The sequence below is a fragment of the Pongo pygmaeus genome, chromosome Y, assembly GCF_028885625.2.
Source record: "Pongo pygmaeus isolate AG05252 chromosome Y, NHGRI_mPonPyg2-v2.0_pri, whole genome shotgun sequence".
NCBI classification, from domain to species: Eukaryota; Metazoa; Chordata; class Mammalia; order Primates; family Hominidae; genus Pongo; species Pongo pygmaeus.
This window is the reverse complement of record NC_072397.2, coordinates 32,723,208-32,733,586: the sequence shown is the minus strand read 5'-3', so window position 1 is coordinate 32,733,586 and position 10,379 is coordinate 32,723,208. Positions and strand designations below refer to the sequence as shown.

General features: G+C 36.8%; 1 pseudogene; it reads right to left on the bottom strand.

The window, feature by feature from the left end:
• Positions 1-800: 800 nt before the first annotated feature.
• LOC129025978 (testis-specific chromodomain protein Y 1-like) lies at positions 801-2,662 on the bottom strand (annotated as a pseudogene).
• Positions 2,663-10,379: the final 7,717 nt, after the last annotated feature.

The window sequence follows — 10,379 nt, the reverse complement described above, 5'->3', positions numbered from 1 at the left end:
AGCACACTCTAAGGTAACCTAAATCTTCACATTACAAACATTAGAACCTGGATATTTCCACAAAAATGATTCCATAATTCACTAATAAGGTGCAACAAGTTTTACTTTAGAGAGATAAAGTTTTCTTTTGTTAACTGGGTAAGAACTAGACATTTATAAAGGAAAATGAAATCAAGTGATATCTCACCACAAATTCTAGTCATATGTTCAGTTTAGGAGAATGATCATCAGTGAATTTTGTGCCAGAAATATTTATTCTAAAAGAAAAGTCTTTTAATTTATAATTGTGTGTCTCTGAAGTGCTTGTGCCACTGTAAAGTCAAGGGCACCATCTCATACAGTTCTGTGTCCTTCTGGGAGGGAAGCTAAGGCTGCCTTATAACCCAGTAGAGGTATTGTAGCATACAAAAATAAGAAAAATCAACATTATTACAGGATTCTCTGTCATAAACATCCAATAAAACACAACTCTGGTCTTATATATAGTAGTAGCCATAGATACATATTAGGGCTTCCAAGAAGAATCTAGTACCCAACAGTCTGCTTTTATATTTGGGCTTATGTGAGCATAAAATAACCACATTTGGGCAAACAAGCTGTTTTATTATTTCTTTTAAAACTACAGTGCTTAAAAATGATGTAATAATTTCAATACCTGGCTTGGACATTTCCGGTTTTGTTTCCAAGCCTTAGCTATGGGTGAAACTGTTTTGGGCTATGAAGATGGATTAGGGCATCTTGCAACTCATGATGCATTTGGTTCAGCTTAGTTCTCGCGTCCTAAGCAGACAGCCTGACAATTAAAACTCATCAGTCTTATTTTCAACATACTTTAACATGGATTCTATCCCTTGGGCTGAGCTCCAGATCTTCCTCAGTACCTCACACTCTCTCTCATTGGCCTGTTCCAACTCCAACTTAATATTACAGCGAACAAGGACCTTAGATTCTTCCAGTACAATTTGATTATATGAGGCAAGCTCCTTAATTTGAATCATAACCTCTTGGGTGAAAGTTCCACTCAAAAATACCTGAGAGACCAGGCCTTTGGCACATGACTCCCGTGCTGTCAGCTTTCGCCCAGCAAATAACATTTCATTGGCAGATGCTTTACCCATCATTTTTTGAAATGCAATAGTTGAACAGCCATCTGGACTCTGTCCAAAGTTCATATAAGGGGTTTGGAACCAAGCCTTTTCATTAGCCCACACGAGATCACAAAGAGGCAGGATGGATGCACCTAGTCCAATGGCAGGGCCATTGACTGATACAACAATAGGCTTTTTAAATTGAATAAAAGTATTCACAAATTACTTGATGGTATCCACCATTTCAAGGCTTGCTCTGTTTCTGTCATTCCTTAAGTGTGTCACAAAGTACCCAAAATCAAGACTGCAACAAAAGACACTTCCAGCTGCACTGAACAGCACGAGCTTGCTGTCATCCACAGCAGCACTATTCAGAGCTTTAACCATTTCTTTAATTGCTTCTGTATTCAGTGCATTTTTTTCTGTCGATCTAGTTGATAGCACTATCTGGGTGAATCCATCCTCTTTCTTCACTACAATGTCTCTGTATGTGCTGGCACTTTCTGTTAACCTTACGGTAAAGTACGTCTTCTTGATAAAAGGCTGGTCTCTGCTGTCATCAGTAATATTTCTTTGCCCACCTTTCACCTTTGAAACTGAGGTATGCACCTCTGTTGTTCCATTGGCTGCTAATGAGTCTATTAATACCACTATACCTTTTTGGGTAACTGAACCTGTGGCCATGGAAGCAGTAACTGAGCCAGACATCTGTGACATTGGTGGGTGTATCTGAGTCTTGTTCTCTATTCCAGTTTGTTCTGCACCAGGACGTGACAAATTGTCCTGGAGGAATTTACCTTCTGTCACCTTGAAGACCACCGTGTCCTACTGATCTGCTGCAACAGGGTCCAGTTTCCCATGTTTCTGAAAGCCACTCAGAGTTTTCTTGTCGTTAAAGGGGCTGTCAGGTGCAAGGATCTTGATAGTTGAATTTATTATCTCCATATTCTGTGTGTTGGAGAGAATTGAAGCTGCCTTCTTCCTAACGATCTTGCTGGCAGCAAATAACTTGCTATTTTTGGATCTGTGGTGTCTATCAGTCACTAGCGTTTTAGGAGAGTTCTTAGAATAGCTCGCTTTTGTAGATCTGGAAGTTCTTCTTCTGGCATTGATTGAAAAAATTCTACTGGTTCTAGTTCATGTCAGTTTCTTCCATTTTTCAGTCTGTCGTCTATTAAAATCATGTATACATTTTTCACAGTCCGTGAGGTGCTGCTCTGGTTCCCAAGTGTCATCCTGTTTGTCCTAACCTTTCCACCAAATCAAACACTCTGTATTCCCATTTCTATCTTGTCTTTTGTCAACAATACTTTCAACCTCAAACTCCTGGGAAGCCATGAGGAAAGACACAGGATTGGAGCAGTTGCTGTGCCAACATTGTTTCAGTTGTGTCTCTACATAGCCACTCCTTTCTGCCTCCAGTTCTTCACCAGCTTCTGCGTATGGATGAACCTCTTCTATTTCGTCACCACTGGTGTAGTGAAAATTGTGTGAAATAGCAGCTATGCTATGGTGCATGAGAGCTTGCTCAGTAGCCTCAGGTGAGAGTAGCTAAATCCACAGCCACAACCTTCTGGTGTAGAACAGAAAGCTTTCTTCCTGCCTGTTACTCCTTTGTGTTTGTTTGTTTAATTGTGGTTGCTATGACGATTGTATGGAACATTCTAATGTTCTAACATTTTTAAAGTTACACTAGCTTACCTTCAGTAACATACAAAACCTTTACTCCTGTATAATTTACCTCCACTATTTCACTTACTGAGTCCTCAAAATTATACCTTTATTCATTTTGTGTCAAAAACACAAATTAGAAGTGCTTTTTTAAATTAAATATATTTGTGTTTTTTTTCTTTTATTGTAATTATTATTATTATTATTATTATACTTTAGGTTTTATGGTACATGTGCCCAATGTGCAGTAAGTTACATATGTATACATGTGCCATGCTGGTGCACTGCACCCACCAACTCATCATCTAGCATTAGGTATATCTCCCAATGTTATCCCTCCACCCTCCCCCCAACCCACAACAGTCCCCAGAGTGTGATGTTCCCCTTCCTGTGTCCATGTGTTCTCATTGTTCAATTCCCACCTATGAGTGAGAATATGCGGTGTTTGGCTTTTTGTTCTTGCGATAGTTTACTGAGAATGATGATTTCCAATTTCATCCATGTCCCTACAAAGGACATGAACTCATCATTTCTTATGGCTGCATAGTATTCCATGGTGTAGATGTGCCACATTTTCTTAATCCAGTCTATCATTGTTGGACATTTGGGTTGGTTCCAAGTCTTTGCTATTGTGAATAATGCGGCAATAAACATACGTATTTGTGTTTTAAGGTACATGGAGAACAAATTGTGCAGGTGCATATTGTTAATTTTTTTTTTTTCTTTTTGATATGGAGTCTCACCCTGTCACCCAGGTTGGAGTGCAGTGGTGCGATGTAGGCTCATTCAAAGCTCCGACTCCTGGATTCACGCCATTCTCCTATGTCGGCGTCTCGAGTAGCTGAGACTACAGGCGCCTGCCACGGTTGTCTGTAAATTTTTTTGTATTTTTAGTAGAGAAGGGTTTTCACCGTGTTAGCCAGGGTTGTCTTGATCTCCTGACCTTGTGATCCATGCAACTCGGCCTCCCAAAGTGCTGGGATTACAGGCGTGAGCCACCGTGCCCGGCCAAATGTTGCATCTTATATATTTGTACATATATTTATCTTTACCTTAACCTTTGCTTGTTCATACTGCTTTTGAGTGTCTGTCCATTCTACCCTGAAGTACTCCATAAGACATTTCTTAAAGGGTAGTCTACTTGAAAAGGGTGCCAGCTTTTATGTGGGAATGTCATAATGTGTCCGTCACCTTTGATGGACAATTTGGTGGATCATAAGGTTTAGGTTTGACAGTTTTTTCTGACATCACTTGGAACATATTAGTCTACTGATTTCTATCATCTTAGTTTTCAGATAAGTAATCTACTGCTTTTCAGTGGTTGTTAAGATAAGCAATCCACTGGCTATTTTTAGGGTCCCTTTTACATGACTAGCTACTTCCCCTACTTCCTTTGAAAATCCTCAAGATTCTCTTTGTGTTTGTTTTAGACAGTTTAATTATCAGCTAACTTTGAGTTTGTTTCTTTGAGTTTTTGTTACTTGGAGTCTGTTGAGCTTCTTGGATGCTTACTTATTGTCTTAAATTGTTGCATTCTTTATGACTATTTTGTTAAATAGTCTCCATGATCTTTTGTCTCTTCCTTCAATCTTTCAAAATGCTTATGTATGGCTGCTTGATGGTGTCCCTCAGGTTTCTAGGCTGTATCAATTTACCTTGCCCCTTTTCGACTCTGTTCATGACCACTATATGGGTGAATGCCCCCAAGGGTATGTATCACAGTGTGGGGACAGTTTGTCAGTTGGTCTCGCCAGGCTGATGCATCCCATAGCTCAATTCCCAGACTTCAACCATTGTGGTCTCATTAGTGCACTACAATCTAGAAATCTCTAAATGTGAGGTATCACACAGAGTTCTTTCTCTCATGGCCAAGAAAATTAAGGAGGGTGGATGCAAAAAGGTTGAATCAAAACTTTTATAAGTGAAAGTAAAAAACTCTTCACAGTGAGGGTGGAATGTGAGTGGTTTACCTATTATGAGACTGTGCTTTACAGTTTCTAAAGGCAGAGAAGTAAAGGAATGTGCTTAGTGTTTTTGGAGTAAGCGTTATTCGGCTTGGCCCTGAAACTTGGTCTTGGATTCACCTGGAGCTGAAGTGATGATTTGTAGAAGCTACAAGTCTCAGCCTTGGAACTTTGCCCTGGACCAAGAAAGGAGCTGAAGTGACAGCTTGGCCTGAGACCTTGGGCTGGGACCAATCAAAGGATGAAGCAATGTCTCATGGTCACAATAATTAAGGAGGCTGGACGATGCAAAGTTCAAGTAGGAGCTAAAGTAACACAACAGCCATCTGGACTCTGTCCAGATGTCATATAAGGGATTTGAAACCAAGCCTTTTCATTAGCTCAGAAGAAATCACAAAGAGGCAGTGTGGATGCACCTATTCCAAAGGATGGGCTGCTGACTGATATAAAAATAGGCTTTTAAAATTGATTGAAATTATTCACAGTGTTCTTGATGGTGTTCACCACTTCAAGGCTTGTTCTGTTTCTGTCCTTCCTTAAATACTTCAGAAAGTACCCAAAATCGAGACCACAGCAAAGGACACTTCCACCTACACTGAACAGCACAAACTTGCTCCCACCCACAGCAGCCCTATTCAGAGCATTAACCATTTCTTTAATTACTTCTATATTCAGTGCATTTTTTTATGTTGATCTAGTTTATAGCAACATCTGGGTGAATCCATCCTCTTACTTCACTACAATATATCTGTATGTGCTGGCATTTTCTGTTAGCCCTCTGGTGAAGTACATCTGCTTGATAAAAGGCTGGTCTCTGCCATTGTCGGTAACATTTCTTTGTCCACCTTTCACTCTTGCAACTAATATAAGCATGTCTGTTTCTCCATTGGCTGCTAATAGCCCCATTAATAACACTGTAGCTTTTTTGGTAGCTGAGTCTGCAGCCATGGAAGCAGTAACTGAGCCAGACTTCTGAGAAAATAGTGGGTGAATCTGGGTCTTGTTCTCTATTCCACACTGTCCTGCCCTGGGAGCTGATAAAGCCCTGATGAGATTCCCTTCCTCCTCCTTGAAGACCACTGTATCCTGCTGATCTGCTGCAATAGGGTCCAGATTCTTGAGTTCCTGAATGCCACTCACTGTGTTCTTTTGTGACTAGGGCTGTAAGGGACAAGTGTCCTTCTTGATAGTTGAATATAGTAGCTCCATATTCTTTGCGTCAGACAGATGTGACCCTGGATTACTGCTAACATTCTGGCTGGCAGCACGTAACTGGCTGCTTTTGAATTTGTGGTGTTGGCCAGACGCTAGAGTTTTAGGAGCATTCTTAGAAAAGTTGGGCTTGGTAGATATAGAAGTTCATCTTCTGGTATTGTTTGAAAAAGTTCTAGTTGTTCTGGTCCATGCCAATTTTTTATTTTTTCTGTTTTTTAGTCTGTCATCTGTTAAAGTCATATATACATTTTTCCCCAGTGCTGCTCTGGTTCCCAAGTGTCATACTGTTTCTTCCTAACCTTTCCAACACCAAATTTTATTTATTTTTCTTTTTTTTAGACAAAGTCTTGAGCTATCACTCAGGCAGGGGTACAGTGGCACAGTTGCACAATCTCGGCTCACTGCAACCTCCGCGTCCTGGGTTCATGTGATTCTCCCGCCTCAGCCTCTGGAGTAGATGAGATTACAGGGGCCTGCCACCACACCTGGCTAACTTTATGATTTTTAGTAGGAACAGGTTTTCATTGTATTAGCCAGGATGGTCTCAATCTCCTGAACTCGTGATCTGCCCGCCCCAGCCTTGCAAAGTGCTGGGATTACAGGGTCACACCTGTAATCCACTTCTTTCTGCCTCCAGTTCTTCACCAGGTTCTGCATATGGATGAGCCTATTCTATTTCATCGCCACTGGTGTAGTGAAAATTGTTTGAAATAGCAGCTATACCATGTGCTTTAGGCTCTCCACACTTACACCCTGGTGGGACAGCTTGGGCTTTGTCTCATGGTACATGATAGCTGGCTTGGTAGCCTCAAGTGAGAGTAACTAAATCCACATCTCCTACTTTCTGGTGTGGTACAGAAAGCTTTACACCTGCCTGTTATTCTTTTTCTTTTTTAATTGTCATTGATACTGTGATTACACTGAATATTCTAAATTTATTCCACTTTTAAGATTATACTAGCTTACTTTCAATAACACACAAATCCCTTAACGCTGTATAGCTTCACCCCCATGATTTCCTTATTGAGTTCTCAAAATCATACCTTTATGCATTGTATGTCAAAAACACAAGTTAGTTATAGTATTTTTATTAAGTATATTTTTGTTTTAAATTACATGGGAAACAAATTGTGGAGGTGTGCGCTCTTATTTTTTATGTTTTATCATATCTTATACGTTTATCTTTACCGTAATATATATTCATTCATACCGCTCTTTATTGTCTGTTCATTTTACTCTGAAGTATCCTATAAGGCATTTTTTAAAAAGATAGTCTACTGGTGAAATGTCCCAGCTTTTATCGGGAAATGTCATGATTTCTCCCTCACTTATAAGGGACAATGTTTTGAACATCAGATTTCTGTTCAAAAGTTTCTTCTTACACCATTTGGAATATGTTAATCTATTGCTTTCTGTCCGCTGAGTTTTCAGGTAAGATTGCTGATTAATTTTGAGGGTTCTTGGAACATTACTAGCCACTTCTTTTGTTGCTTCCAAGAGTTTCTCTATCTTTCTTTCAAAGGGTTTAATTATCATATAATTTGAGTTTGTTTCTTGGAGTTTCTCTTACTTGGAGTTTGTTGCGTTTGACATTCTTTACCATTATTGTTTCTAAATAGTCTTCCTGATTCTTTTTGTCACCCTTTGAAATTCCAGTATGCATAATATGGCTGCTTGATAGTGTTCCACAGCATTTTAGGATTTGTTCTCATTACTTTACTTTTTTTTCTATCATTTCCTAACTTAATAATATTAACACTCTTTCTTTGGTTTGCTGATAGTGTGTTCTTCCCCCAGCTCAAGTCTGCTTTTAAATATCTGTAGTGAATTTTTTTTTTACTCTTATCTCTAGACTCTTTTAGGTTTTAAAATAATTTTACTTTTTTATTAAATTTGTTCACAACTTTTTGTGCTTCTTTTGTTTCTTCTATTAGCTGACTCTGAAACTTAATTCTGAATATTATGTTTTAGTAAGACCACCATTTGGGCTGTCTAAAAAAACTTTCAGATCATAATTTCTTTTTAATTGTTAAAATGAGCCATATTTCTCGATTTCACTGTACAGTTTATCTCTAGACTTCTTTAGGTTTTAAAATAATTTTACTCTTTAGATTAATAATTTTTGTTCATAATTGTTTGTGCTTCTTTGTTTATTCTATTAGCTTATTAAGTATCTAAATTTTAAATATTACATTTTGGTAAGGCTGCCATTTGGGCTGTCAAAAAACTTATTTTTTCGTAGTTTTTTTTGTAGTTGTTCTTAAAATGAGACATACTTCCCTATTTCACTCAGTAGTTTGTGATTTTGCCGGGGGTGGAAAAGAGCATTGAAATTTTAAAGTGCTGTAACTTTGAAAATAAGATTTTCTACTTCTATGGTTTGGTAGCATTTTGTTTATTCATTACATAGGCTCTTTCCCTCCTGTAAATCAGCTGTAGTGAGCTTATTCTGGGGTCTTTTTTGAGGCACATTGTTTTGGGGCACGTATCGTTAAAACCACATTTCATTTTATATATATATATATACATTTGTGTGTGTATATATAATTAATATATATGATTTATATATACTATATCAGATATATTATATATAATATATATCAGATATAGTATATATAATATATTATATATTACATATGATATGTATATATGATATAAAATATATAATATATGATATATATCATATATACTATACATAATACATGTATTATATATCGTATATATAATACATGTATTATATATCATATGACATATATGATATATAATATATATTAATTATATTATATAATATAATTATATATGATATTATATATAATATTATGTTACATAATATATAATACTATATATAAGTCTATATTATATATAATGTATAATTTAATGACATGTTATATATTATATATAATATGTAATATATTATATTATATAATATATATTATTTTATATATGATTAATTATATATGATTAATTTTGAAAGTTTTAGTCTACAAATGCCTTCAGAGAAAAAGAAGAACAACCAGGAAAAAAATATTTTTGCCTTTTAAATCTACTGAAAGTTGGTTGCACAGAGGGACAAAGAGCCTGCATAATGTTCAGGGAATAAAACAATGACTATTCACCTCTGTCGGGACCTCCATAAGCAGAAGCAGCAATCGGCAAGTGAGTTCCTCCTGAGATTTGGAGGACAGAGTCCCTTCTGTTTACCATGGCTCTTGTAAGCTGCTCCAGAAATATTTGGAAGGCAGCATCCCACAGAGGTGGTTAATAAATAATAAGTAGCTGCTGCTGATCTGGGTTAGAAAATTGATGAAATTTAATTTTTATTTACTTTGCAAATCTTTTTTTGGAAGCTGGAAAACTTCATGTAGACTCGGAATTCTATAGTAATTGCATCATGCTAATCCTTCCACTGCACCTATTGTATACTTGAACAGACAGATATACGGTGATCCGTTGTACATTGCATAACTTTCCCAGAATCTACTATCATTTTACTTTGGCCTATTTGCCTTTACACCTAACGCACGCCTCCCATAGACGTCACAAATGTGACTCCTTCGTTTAAGGGTACACTTGCAACAATGTGTGACTTTTTAAGCAAGAGCTCACATTTACAGTTCTTACAAGTAAAATGTTACATACTCTGACGTTGACTTACATGTTTTCCATACACTCTTTCTTCTGCTTGATCCTGAATTTATTTTTTGCTCGTTTAAAAAATTTGGCTAATATTTTAAAACCTTCTGTTGTATTTTTTATATTACAATTAGGTGTATTTGGGATTTCAATTATTATTGAAATTTTAAAATAGCCTATTATGAACAATACTAACTTGTGTGAATAATTTAGTGTTTAATGTCGACAATATAAAAATATGCTGCTCTTGTAGTTGTCCATCCTTCTCAATTTATATTATTGTCTGTGATTATATCTGTCCACACAGACTGTTCATTAACAGTTAAGTTTGCCAGGGTTGAAATAGTAATAGCATTTTTCTTATAGAGAAGCTTTAGTCACAATTTCCTTTAGCTCTTCTTTACCCAGACATGTTTGCTTGAATTTCATTTTACCAGTTATATATATCAGGTTTGATAGCATTTTTCTGTTAAACTTCGATATCCCACCACCTTCTGACTTCATGGTTTCAGCTGAACAATCATTTGTTACTTTAATCAAGACCTTCTTGTGCTTAGCAAATTGCTATTCCTTATCTGCTTTTACAATTTTCTTTGTATTGGCTCTTGATTGCCCATAATGTTTTCTGATGTGGCTATCATTGACTATATTGTGGTTAAAGATTTTTGTCCTCTTTCATCTTTAGATTGAGATTTTTAAGTTCAGGAAATGTTCAGCCATTTTTGCCTTACATATTTTTGGCTTCTGTTATTCTTCATTTATAAGATGTCCATATTGCATGTACCAGTACACCTCATGGTGTTCTATT